Genomic DNA, 13,663 nt, shown 5'->3' with positions numbered 1-13,663 from the left:
TGGGGACATTGGTGGTGGAGAATGTGCACTGGTGGAGGGATGGGTGTTTGATCATTGTATGACTGGAACTCAAACATGAAAGCTTTGTAACTGTATCTCATGGTGATTCAATAAAAATAAATAAATGAATAAATAAATGGGGGGTGGGGAAGAAAGTTCCCAAGAGTGCATAGAGGCACATACAAAATTTCCAAGGGTCTTGGGGTGGATCATACTTAAATCACAGATGTACACTTGGGTCCTGGAGCAGAGGACTTCACTCTGCCTCATTAGTCACGTGTCTCAGGCAAATTACTTGACCTGTCTTAACCTTTCCTCTCCTTGCATAAAAACCTCTTGTGATTGCTATCAGATTAAATGAGATGTTGCAGACAAAGCTTTATCATGTGTGGCCACAGGGGAAGTGTTCAGTCAGGTTCACCGTCACCCGTCGGGATCTGAAGAGCTCCCTCTCCCAGAGAGGAGCTGGCCGGGAAACCTTAGATTGTGGCTGAGCAAGGTGCACTTTTGAGTACCATTAGCCTTTTGAAACATCAGATAACCGAGCCGAGAGGGTGGGTATGGAATTCTGATCATTGGAATGGTCAATTATGACATCCTTGTTAAGAGACGATTTAAGGGACTTCGCCCCTTCCTGGTCACATCGCAGTAAAAGGGTAAACTTCAAAGTCAGCTCTGCCATGTGGAAAGCTAAAGGTCAGTCCACCCCGACTTTCTTTCTGCCCACTGTGTGCTGTCCCCACCTCTGCCCTGCTACCTGGCAGAGTCTAGGAAGGGACCTCTCTGGGTTTGACCCTCATTACTACATGAGTAGATGATGACAAGCAGTTTAGCTGATATGCATACGCCTGAATGAAGCCTCCAGCCCTTGGACCCTGCTCTCTGTTCTTGCTTGGGTTGTCTGACTTCTGAAGACTTGGGTTTGCTGAAGCAACTTCCCTAACAAGTGTTGCCCCTGCCTAGCTATTCCAGACATCTGTATGCTCCATTTTCCTTCTCTTCATCCTCCTCCTTCATCCTGGAATGTTTACAAAGAGAGAGTGTGGCTCAGTAATCTGAATACAAGTACTCCGTAATAGTATTAGAGTCTAGGAATAGCTTTTGAATTCTGAAGGCAGAGGCTTTATGAAAAGAATCCCACTTTTCTTGGAAAAGGCTTCCTTTGATTCCAAGATCTGGAGTCATCAAAACATTCCCCTTTAAGGCACTTAACTAATGCTGGCTGTCCTGATAGATTCACGCCTGCCCCCCAAAATTGCTCTAAGATTTGCTTTGGTATCAACTCCCTTAAAAGGGGATCCCCAAAAAACAAAAACAAAACAAAAACCAGAAACCAAAAGCTAAAAATCACTTGATTTTCAAAATAGCCTTTTAAAAATAAATAGATAAATAAATAAATAAATAAATAAATAAGCAAACAAATAAATAAAACATCCTTCTGCCACCTTCATGACCTCTTGGTGAAGCCATAGAACCGAAGAAACTTGTTCTCCTTTCTCTGAACTCCCATTTCCTTACTTGTTTGAATCTTAGTAAACCTGTGAGAGCAAAATGATGTGCTTGTCCTAGGGTGAGACTCCCAGCAGGCCCTGCGGGCCCCCTGGTGGAGATTCTCCCCCTACTTGTTCTCAAGCTAGTTCAGAGATCAGCTAGAGGTCTTCTGTGAGCAGAAAGGAGCATTAGCAGGGTGGTTTCAGACCTGAAGATCTATCTTCCCCTGCTATCAACAATTGGACAGGGCAGCGGATGGGGCATCAGTGGTTGAGAGCACAGAGCTTTGCATAGGTGAGGTCCGGGTTCTAGCCCTAGCACAGTGTGGCCCCACACATGACCACAAACAATTTTTTAAAAAATGGGGGAAACCTGGTTTCATCCTCTCATGCACTGTCAGTTGCTATGTTCAGAAGTACCTTGACTATTTCTAGGCTCTTCTAAAATTCTGGAATGTTGCCCTCTGGTCTCCTAGAAATGTTACCTAGGATGGGGGAGGGAATGTACACAAATTAACCAGTGTGACCAGGTGTGTGTGTTAGACAGACAGACAGACAGAGAGAGAGAGAGACAGAGACAGAGACAGAGACAGAGACAGAGAGACAGAGATAAAGCACTGTGGTGATTGGTCCAGGCTACTTCATACTCCAAGCACCTCACTTATGAATGACCTAAAAACAATGAAGATGTGCACTTTTTAAATCACCTGTTGGTTATAAACTCCCTTAAAAGTGAATTGTTGTTGCTGTGGAGCGATAGCACAGTGGGTAGGGCGTTTGCCTTGTACACGGCCGACCTGGGATCGATTCCTGTGTCCTCGGAAAATCCAGCAAGCTACTGAGAGTATCCTGCCTACACAGCAGAGCCTGCCAAGCTCCCCATGGTGTATTCGATATGTCAAAAACAGTAACAACAAGTCTCACAATGGAGATGTTAACTGGTGCCCGCTCTAGCAAATCAATGAACAACAGGACAACAGTGCTACAACAGTGCTACAGTGCTACAGTTTTTGCCCCTCATCCCCCATTGTATTCTCAATGTGTATTGCTGGAGAAAGGTTGCAAAGAAATTTCATCTAACACAGGTGTTTGTTTTCTTTGAAAGAGATGCTACAGGCAACCGTGGTGTAGACAGGGATGGGGCGGCCTGCTGGGTCACAGGGCCTGGACCCTGACAGCCTCCTCCACCTAGGCTAGTGCCTTGCCCTAGACAGCTGCTGCTTCACGCACAGCTGCAGGTACCCTCTGGTGGAGAATACAGCTAAGGAGGTTGGGTCAGATGACGTCACCGTCTTCTCCCACGCTCGTGCCTACACGGCTTCTCTAACTGGGCTGCGGTAGAGCTCTGACCAACCTGGACATTAAGGCAAAGTGGGGCAGTGAGCAACAGAAACTCTTGCACTGGCCCAAGTCCTCCTTGGGGCCTTCCTGCCCACTGGTCTTGACTCATAACTTTCCTTAGAGCACAGAAGGCCTTTCTGTGTCAAGTTGTCCTGCTGACTCCAAAAGGCACTTGAGCCACATCTGCCCCAAATTCCATCTCTTTTCACCTGTCAGTAGTGGGGTCCCTGGAAGGCAGAGAATAGCTTGAGATGAAAACACAGCTACAATGGCCCTGAATGATGTTTCTCGCAGGTGGAGAGAAACATATAGAGGTTCAAGCTCTAACCACCGGCCTGCAGACACTGGCCGCCTTTGGGGTTGCGAATGCTCCCAAGAAAGGTGACCCTCTCAGAGGGGGTAGGCCATCCAAGGGCCCACCCAAACAAAGCCCCAACAGCTGCTTGCTACCACACCCCAAAGTCACCGCCATACCTTTGCTGGGCTCCACTGTCTTAGGACCAAGCGTCACCCAAAAATTAACCTGCTGAAAACTCAGGTTTGTGGGGGTTTGTGACAGAAAGCTCCAGGCTTTCTCAGAGTCAGGATGGGCTATCTCCCCACCACCTCCCTGTACTTCCAGAAGCCCTGCAGTCACATATGCACCCCAAGGCCACTGCTCAGTTAAAAATTTAACTCCAGCTCTGCCACCCAGTTAAAAATTCTTGACTTCCTGGAGTGTGCAGCCATCTTTGCAGCCTCATGACATTTCCCAGCTCTACAAACTGATAAGCCAGAAGTAGCTTGCCAGATTGAATGGGATATAACAAAGAAAACACTCAATCTTGACTAACCAAACAGTGACACGGAAGTCTAACCTGTAACAACATCTTAGTAATCTCTCAGACAAGAATTTAATGTGTCCTTGGTGAGATACAATTCACAGTAATTTTCTTCTAAAATTTTTTTTTTTTTTTGCATTTTGGGTCACACCCAGGATGCTCAGGGGTTACTCCTGGCTCCACACTTGGAAATTACTCCTGGTGGTGCTTGGGGGATGATATGGGATGCCGGGGATTGAAGCTGGGTTCGCCACGTGCAAGGCAAACGCCCTGCCTGCTCTACTATCGCTCCGACCCCAGTTTTTATCTAAGATTTTTTGATCGTTCTGATAGCAACTTATTGATAACAGCCAGTATAAAATACATTATTGTGGGCTTAATATGGTCGCAGGCTTGAGGGGTGGTTGGAAGAAATGGAGATAATGGTCGAGAGGTGGTGATGGTGGTGATGGGGTTGGTGTTGAAATATTGAATGCCTATAACAAATCATCATTAACAAGTTTGCAAATCACAGTGTTCATATAAAGTGTAGGGGGGAAATTTACCTAAGTAGGCCTTACCTATTTTACATAAACTCCAAAATATATTAGCACTGAATTTCTTCAAAAGTTTTATTAATGACAGATAAGGCGTGACTATTGCCTTAATGAGATCCAAATATAAAATAAAATTTAATATAAATGTAATACACTCTAGATTCCAGAGTTGAAAACTTACTTATCTAAATGAGAATAATCATTTTAATAATCTTTTTTTTTCTTTTTTTGCGTCACACCTGGCAATGCACAGGGGTTACTCCTGGCTTTGCACTCAGGAATTACCCCTGGCGGTGCTAGGGGACCATATGGGATGCTGGGATTAGAACCCGGGTTGGCCGCGTGCAAGGCAAACGCCCTACCCACTGTGCTATTGCTCCAGCCCCAACATTTTAATAATCTTGTATTAAAGTATTTTATTTTCCTTATTTACAGAGATTCAAATCATGTATTAATCACAAACTGGTTTCTTACTGATTTATTTTCTGATCATTCTATTTGCCATTTCTTTTGTTGGAACAAGGAATATAAACAAATTTATTATGTGCCAAAGGGGAAAGTTAGGGATGGGAGGGAAAATGGGGACATTGGTGGAGGAAAGGTCACACTAGTGGTGTTGGAACACTAGATGCCTAAAACAACTGTGTAATGAGAAACTTTGTAAATCATAGCGCTTTTAATAAAAACAAATGTTTCAAAAAAGGAAAGGTGACACCCACTCAGGTTTGGAAGCCACTTGGCTTGGAGCATCTCATCAGCGGGATATCAAAAGGTATCAGAGGGTTGCCACATAGCCCAACTTAGCACGAGTCCAGTCCCCAGGAGTCACCTCCTGCTGAAATCTGTTTCCAGTGGCCAGTTCTCAGAGGCCCTTTCCTCACTGGCCCTGACGAAGAGCAGGGCCAGTAAGTCACCTTCAAGAGTTGGTACCTTTAAAACCTTGTGAGAATCTGGGGAAAAAAAAAAAAAAAGACCTACTGTGGGAGCCAGTCCTTCACACAGCAGGAAGTGGCACCGGCTTCTGATTTTGATACCGGCCATCTGAACAAGTACAATACAAAGAAATCCACTGTGGTTCTGTGAACTTTTGTAGGCCTCGTACCCAGAATGGGTTCAAGTGTGTTACAGTTCGCTGGTAGTTAAACGAGCTCCATGCGACAGAGCCGTCCGTGGGGGGACGGAAGCCCTGCATGGGTTATCTGAGGCCCCGGGTCCTATTTGGCCCCAATGAGGAACTAAATGCTGGTTCCCTTCGTCTGAAAAGACTCTGATGGCCTCACCTAGGAAAGAGAGTCTCCGGGGTCTCCCTGACCCACAGTTCTTCCCCCGGTTTAGTAACGGTGCCTCCAGGGCTTGCAGATTTTGGAATCGAGTATGGTGACGGTGACATCAAAATGGAAAGAGATTGGAGAGTGACACAATGAGTGCCTCGGCAGGGGCCGTGCTGAGCTGTGGGTGGAGAGGCCGCCTCTCAGCCTACACTCTAGGACCTACAGTGCTTAGGCACACTTGGTTGTCGTGAAGATGCTCTAATTCTGCTAGGATCACAGGGCGCTCTGGACGCAGACTGATCCTCCGAGACCAACTTCGGCTTACCTGAACCTTGAAATCAGATCTGGGATCATTTTGAGGGGGAGAGGGAGGTGGTCCTGCATTTTCCTCTCACCCAAACCTCAGGGAACACTTTTTAAAAATATATCTGAACTTTTTTTTTAAACAAAAAAAAAAATCAAGGATTTTGCCAGAAAAAAAAAAATAGATATAAAATTCCTTCTATGCTTCTTTTTCCTTTGGTCTGGGTCTGGGAAAAGATTTTGCTTAGTAAATGTTAGCTTCTGAGCTTCTGAGCTAAGTACTGCTGCTTTTTTTTTTTTTAACTTTCCTCTTCAGTCCATTGCATAACAATCTCCTGTTTTAACCTTTTGCCAAATTCTACACTTCGCACTGTCAGAGGTTACTACGAGTGTTTGAACAGGTAACATCCACCTTTGAACCTCTATTGCAACAGGTTCAAAGGTTTCAGGGGAGTTTGTTGGCCACTCTTAGGGAGGTAGGCATTGGCTTCAGGTGTGTCCCCAGTCCAGTGTTGCAAAAAAGGCAGAGGTACCTGAATGTAGCACTGACCCAGGACAGGCAGCTTTCAGAAGCACATTTCCTGGACCCAGAAAACGGGTGCATTCTTACAAGGTAAGTGACAATACCAGACTGCTCTCTTGCTATTCTCTCCATGTGTGGGACCCTGGGGATGGAGGTGCTGTGTGCAAAAGGTGGGACATAATCTTTCCTAAGCCTCTTTGACAACAGGAGACTATGATTGAGTAATCCAGCTCCTGTGGGAGGCAGAGAGAACTCAGTGGGGGAGAGGTAGAGACGTTACTGTTTAAACCCAGAGAATTGGGAGACGGTGACTTCTAAGGCTGAGTGCCACTGAACCGGACAGAAAAGCTTTTAGGTTATGGTCAAGGGCAGGATGTGGAGCTACCTCTTCCACCCCACATTTTCTGTAAGTATTGGAGAGGAATGGTTCACGGGCCGGAGAGATAGCACAGCAGGTAAGGGCTTGCTTTGCATTTGTCAAGATTTGATCTGTGGCCCCGCACTCTGGGCCAAGTGTAAGCCTTCAGCTCTGCCAGATGTGTCCCCAAAACAAAACAGAACTAAACGGTTCATCATCTGTTGCTGGGGGTGCACAGAGAAGGGACCTCTTGGATTAATCTTTCTGTCCTAGGTGGCGTTATGTGTCCGCTCTCCTCACAGCACCTTCTACCAGGCAGGGAGAGCGTTTCCATAGCAGAGACGAATAATGGGCCCAGGCTGGCAAAGAGCAGGATGTGGGCTCCTGATGGATCTGTCCGGATGCTGGGTGTGGCCAGGACCTCTGGTACTCCCTTAAATCTTGGGATACGACTAGTGCACAGAGCACTGAGTAGAACCTTAGTTCTGCTAGAACTTGAGAATGACCCAGACCTTCGTGCACTTGAGCCTTCGGTCCTGGAGGGAAATGAAATAGGGATACAAGGGGGGAAGAAAAGAAAAGTGAACAAAAGCAAAAGCAAAGATCATCTTTTGGGGGTGGGTTGCTTGTTTTGTTTTTATTTTGTTTCGCGGTCACAACCGACAGTGCTCACGACTTAACTCCTGGCTCTGTGCTCAGGGATCACTCTTGGCGGGGCTCCAAGACCTGTCCTGGTGGGACTCAGAGGACCGCGTGGGTTGCCAGGGATCAAACCCAAGTTGGCAAGTGCCTCACCCATTGTATTATCACTCTGACCTCCGGAGAGCTCATCTTCTGCTCCTGAGCACTTCACCTTGTTGGCAAAAGAAGGCGGCACCCCTGAGAGTCCCAGGATTTGGCTCCATTCTGCCGCTCCTGCTCTCAGCTGGAGGAAGAGACTCGAGCAGATGAGCTCCCGAAACCAAGGGTGGCAGGAGATGGCCCAGAGGATGGAAGGACAAGGGGTCCCCTTAATTCCCCCACCCCAGGCGGAGCGGGTGCATGCATCCTCCTGCTCGTGGAGATTGTGGCTCAGTTTCCCTGGCTGTTTTTAGGGAGCTTGCATGACCTGCATTCTTTAGGGCAGGGATTCCGGTCGAGCTCCAAAGAGTGCCAGTCTTCTTAGTGTGAGTAGAGCCGGCTGTCAGGGGTGGTCGTAATTTTTATGTTTGCCTCCAAAATCTGAGAATGGAAGCCCTGGTGGTGCCTTTGGTGGCCACAGGCTGCCATGCACGCAGAGAGCCTGCTCCAGGTCCTCGGGCTCAGGGAAAACTGACCGCCCCCCCTCACCCCCCCGCAGACTCTCCCGGCGGGTCCTGCACCTCCAAAACAGCTTTCCTAGAAGACTGAGACTTTGCCTCTTCGACTCAGGCTCGGGTCTGCGCAGTGGTGGCGTTTTCTAGAGACACTAGCAGGGGGTGAATCTGACAGCTGAGGGCGTGAGCATGAGTGTGTTCCTGGGATACACAAACGTCTGTTTAACTCTGGCAGTCCACGGGGGCAGCGGAATCCCCTTTTCAAGTCCGTTTGAGGAGGTGAGGCAGTGACTCCTCGACCCTGGTCCTGGGGGTCTTTGCATGGTTGTTCGTGGAGAGTTTTATGAGAACTGCCTGGGACTGGGAGAGAGGTGACAGCAGCCAGCGTGGCAAACAGTGCCAGGCTGTGCTGGTCCCGGGGTGGACATGAGTGCCCAGGTGGCTCCCGGCTGGACTTGCCCATCCAGGGATTCCAGCCGGAAGCTGCACAACCAGCCCCCGTGACACTGGAATCTGAGGGGCCCCTCAGGTCAGTTCTGGGGCAGGGGCAGGGGAGGGGTGCTTGTGCCTTGCTCTGGAGGTGATAGGATAAGGGAAGAACTGAGCCCGGGCTGTGGTGACAGCTGGCTTTGGTTTTAGCCCTGAGGGGCTGGAGTTAAAGGCTTTGAAAACCCGCCCCGGGGGGAACAGGCGCTTTCAGCCTTCTGGTCAGAAGCCGCTTCCACTTTCAGTTGTGAAAGCAAAACCAGGAAGTGGAGTCCCCGAGCGAGCGAGCACGTTAGCCGGCCGGCCATGTCCTGACTGGAGACCGCTCAGACGGGCAGAACGAACGGCAGGCTGGGAGCTGAGGCCCCTGGCCGCATGGCTGCGCTGGAGCCAGCCTGTCCCTGCAGGAAACGGGGGTGAGGGGCGGCCGGGGGCAAGGACTCTGGGGGAGCCGGAAAAACTGGGAGCCAGGGAGCCCTGTTGGCTGGAAGCACCAAGAGATGCGGCCCCCTCGCAGGGTAAGGAAACTTCTGGAGGGTGGGACGTAGTCAGGAGGCCCTGTGAGCTGGTGCCGGAGCCCAGGGGCACAGCTTGCTGTGCTCCCTGCTTGGTCCCCAAGGGACAGCTGGAAACCCCCACCCCCAGGAGGGACAGGGACAGGATGGTGAGTCCCCGGGGTGTGTGTGTGGGGGGGTCAGGGGGGGTATTTTTCCTCTCCTGCCGTCTCTGGGCAGGATGAGGCCCAGGTGAGTTGGCTTCTCCGTGGGCCGGGGCCTTCTGCCCTGGCCTGGGGACCGGGCTCCTTCTGGGGACAGAGCTGACCCACAGGTGGCCGGCTCAGGGGTCTCTGTAGGCGGCTGGATCTGTTGGAAGGGCAAGGGCCACAGGCTGAAAGGAAGAGAAGTTTGGGGTGAGTTCAGGGCAGGGCCCACGTGGTCGCGGCTTGGGGCAGGGGGATCTCAAGTGTCTGAGGGGCTTTAACTGTCGCCCTGGATCTTTAGCTCCATCCTGGAGGTGACTGATGACATTTCCCAGAGCCTTTAAAAACACATTTTTTAAAGGAAGGGTTGTGAATGGGGCTCTGGGGAAAGCACATGTCCCACACGGAGAGGCCCTGGGTGGGAGCCCCCAGCACCACGCTCCGTCAGTAAGAGTGACAGAGAGAACAAGAGAAATAAAGGGGGAGAAGAAAGGATGATTGGGCTTCACGTGTTCGCCCACCCCTGCTCTATTGAGTCATGCCTGGGGACACACAGGGTCACTCTGGGATATTCCTCTGGCAAATATGTGTGTGGAAACATACTAGGCTTGGAGAAGGCATGGTGTAAAAATTTGGAAGGCATGATGTTGTGTGCCTGGCACAAGAAAAGGAAAAATAGCCTAAGTAAAAGTTTCAAAGGCTCATAGGAGAGACAAGTACTATGGCTGGGTGAAACGTGTGACCTAAGATGCAGGAAATGATGGGACTCTACAAGGTATAAAGGTATAACAGATAAAAAAAAATCCAACAAAATTTTTTATTTATAGGCTTTATCAGACCCAACAGTGTCTCAGCCAGGATATCACTGAGTACTAAATGTGAAGCGGGGGTGCTGAGATTTTCCTGGAAGGCACAGATTAGAAAGCGTAGAAGAGAGGGTCTGGGGATGAATAGAGAGAGGGAAGGATGGAGAGACGAGAGACGGAGGCGAAATCGGTAAAGCTTGCTCCTAGTGGGTACTCTGCATTTCATACAACCCTCTAAGGTGGCCAGTTCCACCATTTTCTGAGAGAGTAGGCTCAGAGAGGGGAAGTGACTTGTCCAAGGTCACAAAGCAGCCAGTTGTCTAAGTGGGAGTAAAACTGCAGTTTCAGGCCAAAATACGTGCTCCATCCACTCAGGCGCAGACTCAGGCTTCCCTCTGATTTCCTTGAGGATGTTACTTCTAAGAAAAGATTTCATGCAGAGTCGGGTATGAAAAGCAAAAATAGTCACAGGCAGAAGGATAACTACTAGATCTCTCTCAACTGTGATACAGAGAAAAATAAGATATGGCGATAGAGAGTATGGAATGATGACAAGCCCTTGGTCTTGGATTATAAAACTGAAATCCAGGAAGTGGGTAAGGGGACCAGGGGATGAGGGTGGAAGGTGGAACAGATGTGACTTGTGGAGTGGTGGAGGGTCTTGGGCACTTTGTTGTGGTGAAGTATAGTAACTTCATACATCAGCGCCATAAGTGTAACACTATTATAACCATGTTACCTAGGCTACAGTTAATCGTGGTAGATAGAAAACAGATGGATAGATCTGCAGATATGAAGGTAAATAGGTAGAAGGTAGGTAGGCAGGGAGATAGGCAGACATGATATGTAGATATTTAATGTATGGTCACATGGGCAGGAACTGAATCACATTTCGAGTGGACATTTTTCTAGAACTGCACGTATTATAGCTGCCATTCAGGTTCTTTTTTCTATTGGGTAGCCCATGCTTACTGTGCTCTGGGCCTTTTATCTTTTGATCTTCAGGACAATCCTATGAAGCAAGTTCTTTATTTCATAGGTGGAGAAACTAGAGCTCAGAAATAGAGAAACTGGACTTGCTATTAAAGGATTAGAGCTGGAATGTGAACTCTTGTCTCATTTCATTCTGAAGGTGCAATGAACTTCAGCTTCAAACTGAGTCCAGTTGAGTGCATAGGTCAGAAAAGTAGAAACAAAGAAATGGCTCTTAAAATACCGCCCACGTCAAATCCAGACAGCCAGAGAGTGGCAGTTGCCAGAGATATGGTGTGTGTGTGTGTGTGTGTGTGTGTGTGTGTGCGCGCGCGCGTTTGCTATGTGTTTTATGGGGGAGAAAGAAAAGGGAGTACCTGCTTATGAGTACAAGGTCTATTTGGCTATTTGGAGGATGGGATAGTCAAGTGCTTTGGAGTTAGGTTGAAGTGGTGGTTGTATAATGCATCACTGAAGGGTGGGAGAGACAGCACAGGGTTTAAGGTGCTCACCTTGCATGCTGCTGACCCTAGTGTCATTCCCCAAGCTGAGCTGAGAGTACCACTAGGTATGATCCAGAACCTCTTTCCAATTCTTGCCTTACCTCCTAAAAAGACACTGTGAACATATTCAGTGTTACTGAATTGTTTAAAAGTAGTGTTTTTTTTTTTTTTTTGCTTTTTGGGTTACACCCAGCGATGCTCAGGGGTTACTCCTGGCTCTGCACTCAGGAATTACTCCTGGCGGTGCTTGGGGGACCATATGGGATGCCGGGGATCGAACCCGGGTCGGCAGCGTGCAAGGCAAACGCCCTACCCGCTGTGCTATCGCTCAGCCCCTAAAAGTAGTGTTTTTCTGTTGTATCAATTGCACCTCAAAAATAAAATGTCTCTCTGTCTCTAGGGATATTTTTCAGGAAACTCTAGACGGGAGTTCCCAAATAATGCTTTGGCAATTTTCTACAAAGCCTGAAGGCTATTTCTGCTCCTGTCTGTTGTGTAAACTTGGCCAACCTATATGCAGACACCCCAGGGGTTGCAGTCTGAGGTGACCGTGCATCTCCTCCGCCCCACCAGTGACCTGCTCCCCAAAGCCCAAGATTCATTCATCACTGCTCTCACGGTGCTATGCTGTAAGCGCAACCTGGTCTGTTTCTCCCCACAGCTGAGTCCTGAGCTCACAGGTGAACTCTCGTGTGTCTTGGGCTCTCTGTTCCACAGGTTTGAGTAAGTCTGTGCGTGTGAAAGATCAGGCTGTGGTGACGTGATAATGCTGCTGTGGTCACGACATGGAGAGACGCCTAGCAGGAGAGCAGCAGGAGAGCTCTGGGACTCTGTATGGCATGCTCCCCTCGAAGATTTTGAGCGGGCTTGTAGTGGATGTGGTGTGCTCAAGATGGCGGCGTTAGGGGTCAGAACACAGCAGGCTAGAAATCCTTGACCGAAACAGAAACTGAAGCTGCTAAGATCCTCGTATTTATGCGAAATAGCACGGAGAGCATGAGAACCATAAGCATCTCTCCACTTTGGCAAGTCAAAATAGAGCATATGCTATGGACCAGGAGCTGGCCACCCTAGGAAGTGGAGGGGAGAGAGAGTCTTTCCTGGGTACTTCTGTGTACTTGGCAGTGCCTGAGAAAGTCCCTTCTAAGTAAGGTGAATGACCTATCCCTTTTGAATGTGCATTTGAGAGAAAATGAAACTCAGTGTCATTAGTGGTTGCCAAGCTCGCACAGCTAGGGGCAGACCTGTATGTAGCTCCAACCTCAGAGGCCTTGAAGGTCTGCCCGCTGGAGGAGACTGTTCACCACAAAGTGAGTTGTTTGCACTTTGAATCGGACGACCTCTGGCCACTGGCCAGACAGTGGTGGTGTGAGGGGCTGATGCTGGGCCGAGCTGGACAGGTAGGCCTCTTGCACAATCTCTTGCATCACTGTCTTGATCCTGGCATGGTGACGGGTGCTGAGCACTTTGTCCACTCTATCTCACTTACAGATTCTCTTATCATGCCCAGTGGACTTCTGACCTCAATTGCCTTTTGATTCACTTGGTCAGCAGCTGGTCTGGGAGGCTGTTGCAGTGAGCGAGCCTGGGGGGGTTGCTCAGGAAAGGGCTTGCTGGACTCTGATTTGTTGGAAGCCCGGTTTAAGCTCAAGGCTGTCTCTGCCCATCTGAGCACCAGTAGGATTTGTCACTGCCTGTCACCAGCCTAGTGATGGCTCAACCACTAACCTGGGCTGCCTTCAGGGACTGGAGTGAGAAGATCTTCATATTCGACTTAACAAAGACTTTATTATACAGTATTCCTTAGTTCAACTGACCACGCCTTTGTGGTCCTTCCCCGATTCTGTGGTTTCATGAGCTGACTTCAGGTCCACACCTTAGAGTGCGTACCAAGCCCCAAGTCATTCTTACCCCCTCCCACCTACCCCCACTTCTTAAATGTGGCGACTTCACCCCACAATGTCCCACTTTGGGCACCCACACCATCCTCTGCCTCTTATCACAAACCCGGGCATCCCATTCTCCCATTTTACTTCAATCCATCATTTCTCTTCACAGTTTCTTCATGGAAATATTAAATCGAAAGATGCACACAGTATCTTTCCGTTAGACTCCTACTTGGGGTCTCCCAAGCTGTCAGTCTCACCGGCAAAATTCTCAGCCTTGATGGAAATGAGACTCGTGCCCGGGAGAGAGTCCCACGCCAGCTAGGCTTAATAACGGTCTGTTCTGCCTTTTCTTTCTTCAAACCCACATAC

General features: G+C 48.9%; 1 protein-coding gene across 4 annotated transcripts in view; it reads left to right on the top strand.

Moving 5' to 3' along the window:
- Window positions 1-6,284: 6,284 nt before the first annotated feature.
- Window positions 6,285-13,663, top strand: part of ACSL5 (acyl-CoA synthetase long chain family member 5) — a 50,126-nt gene continuing 42,747 nt past the window's right edge. Inside the window, exon 1 of one of the 4 annotated variants that reach the window (XM_055118939.1) lies at window positions 6,285-6,375. The gene's annotated coding sequence lies outside the window, so the exon portion shown is untranslated. Of the gene's footprint in view, window positions 6,376-6,627; window positions 6,741-8,704; window positions 8,943-13,663 lie in introns of those variants that run through there. The other 3 variants (XM_055118937.1, XM_055118938.1, XM_004611916.2) reach the window with 3 other exon arrangements.

Source organism: Sorex araneus, chromosome 11 (genome assembly GCF_027595985.1).
Source record: "Sorex araneus isolate mSorAra2 chromosome 11, mSorAra2.pri, whole genome shotgun sequence".
NCBI classification, from domain to species: Eukaryota; Metazoa; Chordata; class Mammalia; order Eulipotyphla; family Soricidae; genus Sorex; species Sorex araneus.
Note: the sequence above shows the minus strand (reverse complement) of the source record. Positions and strands in the feature narration are given on the sequence as shown.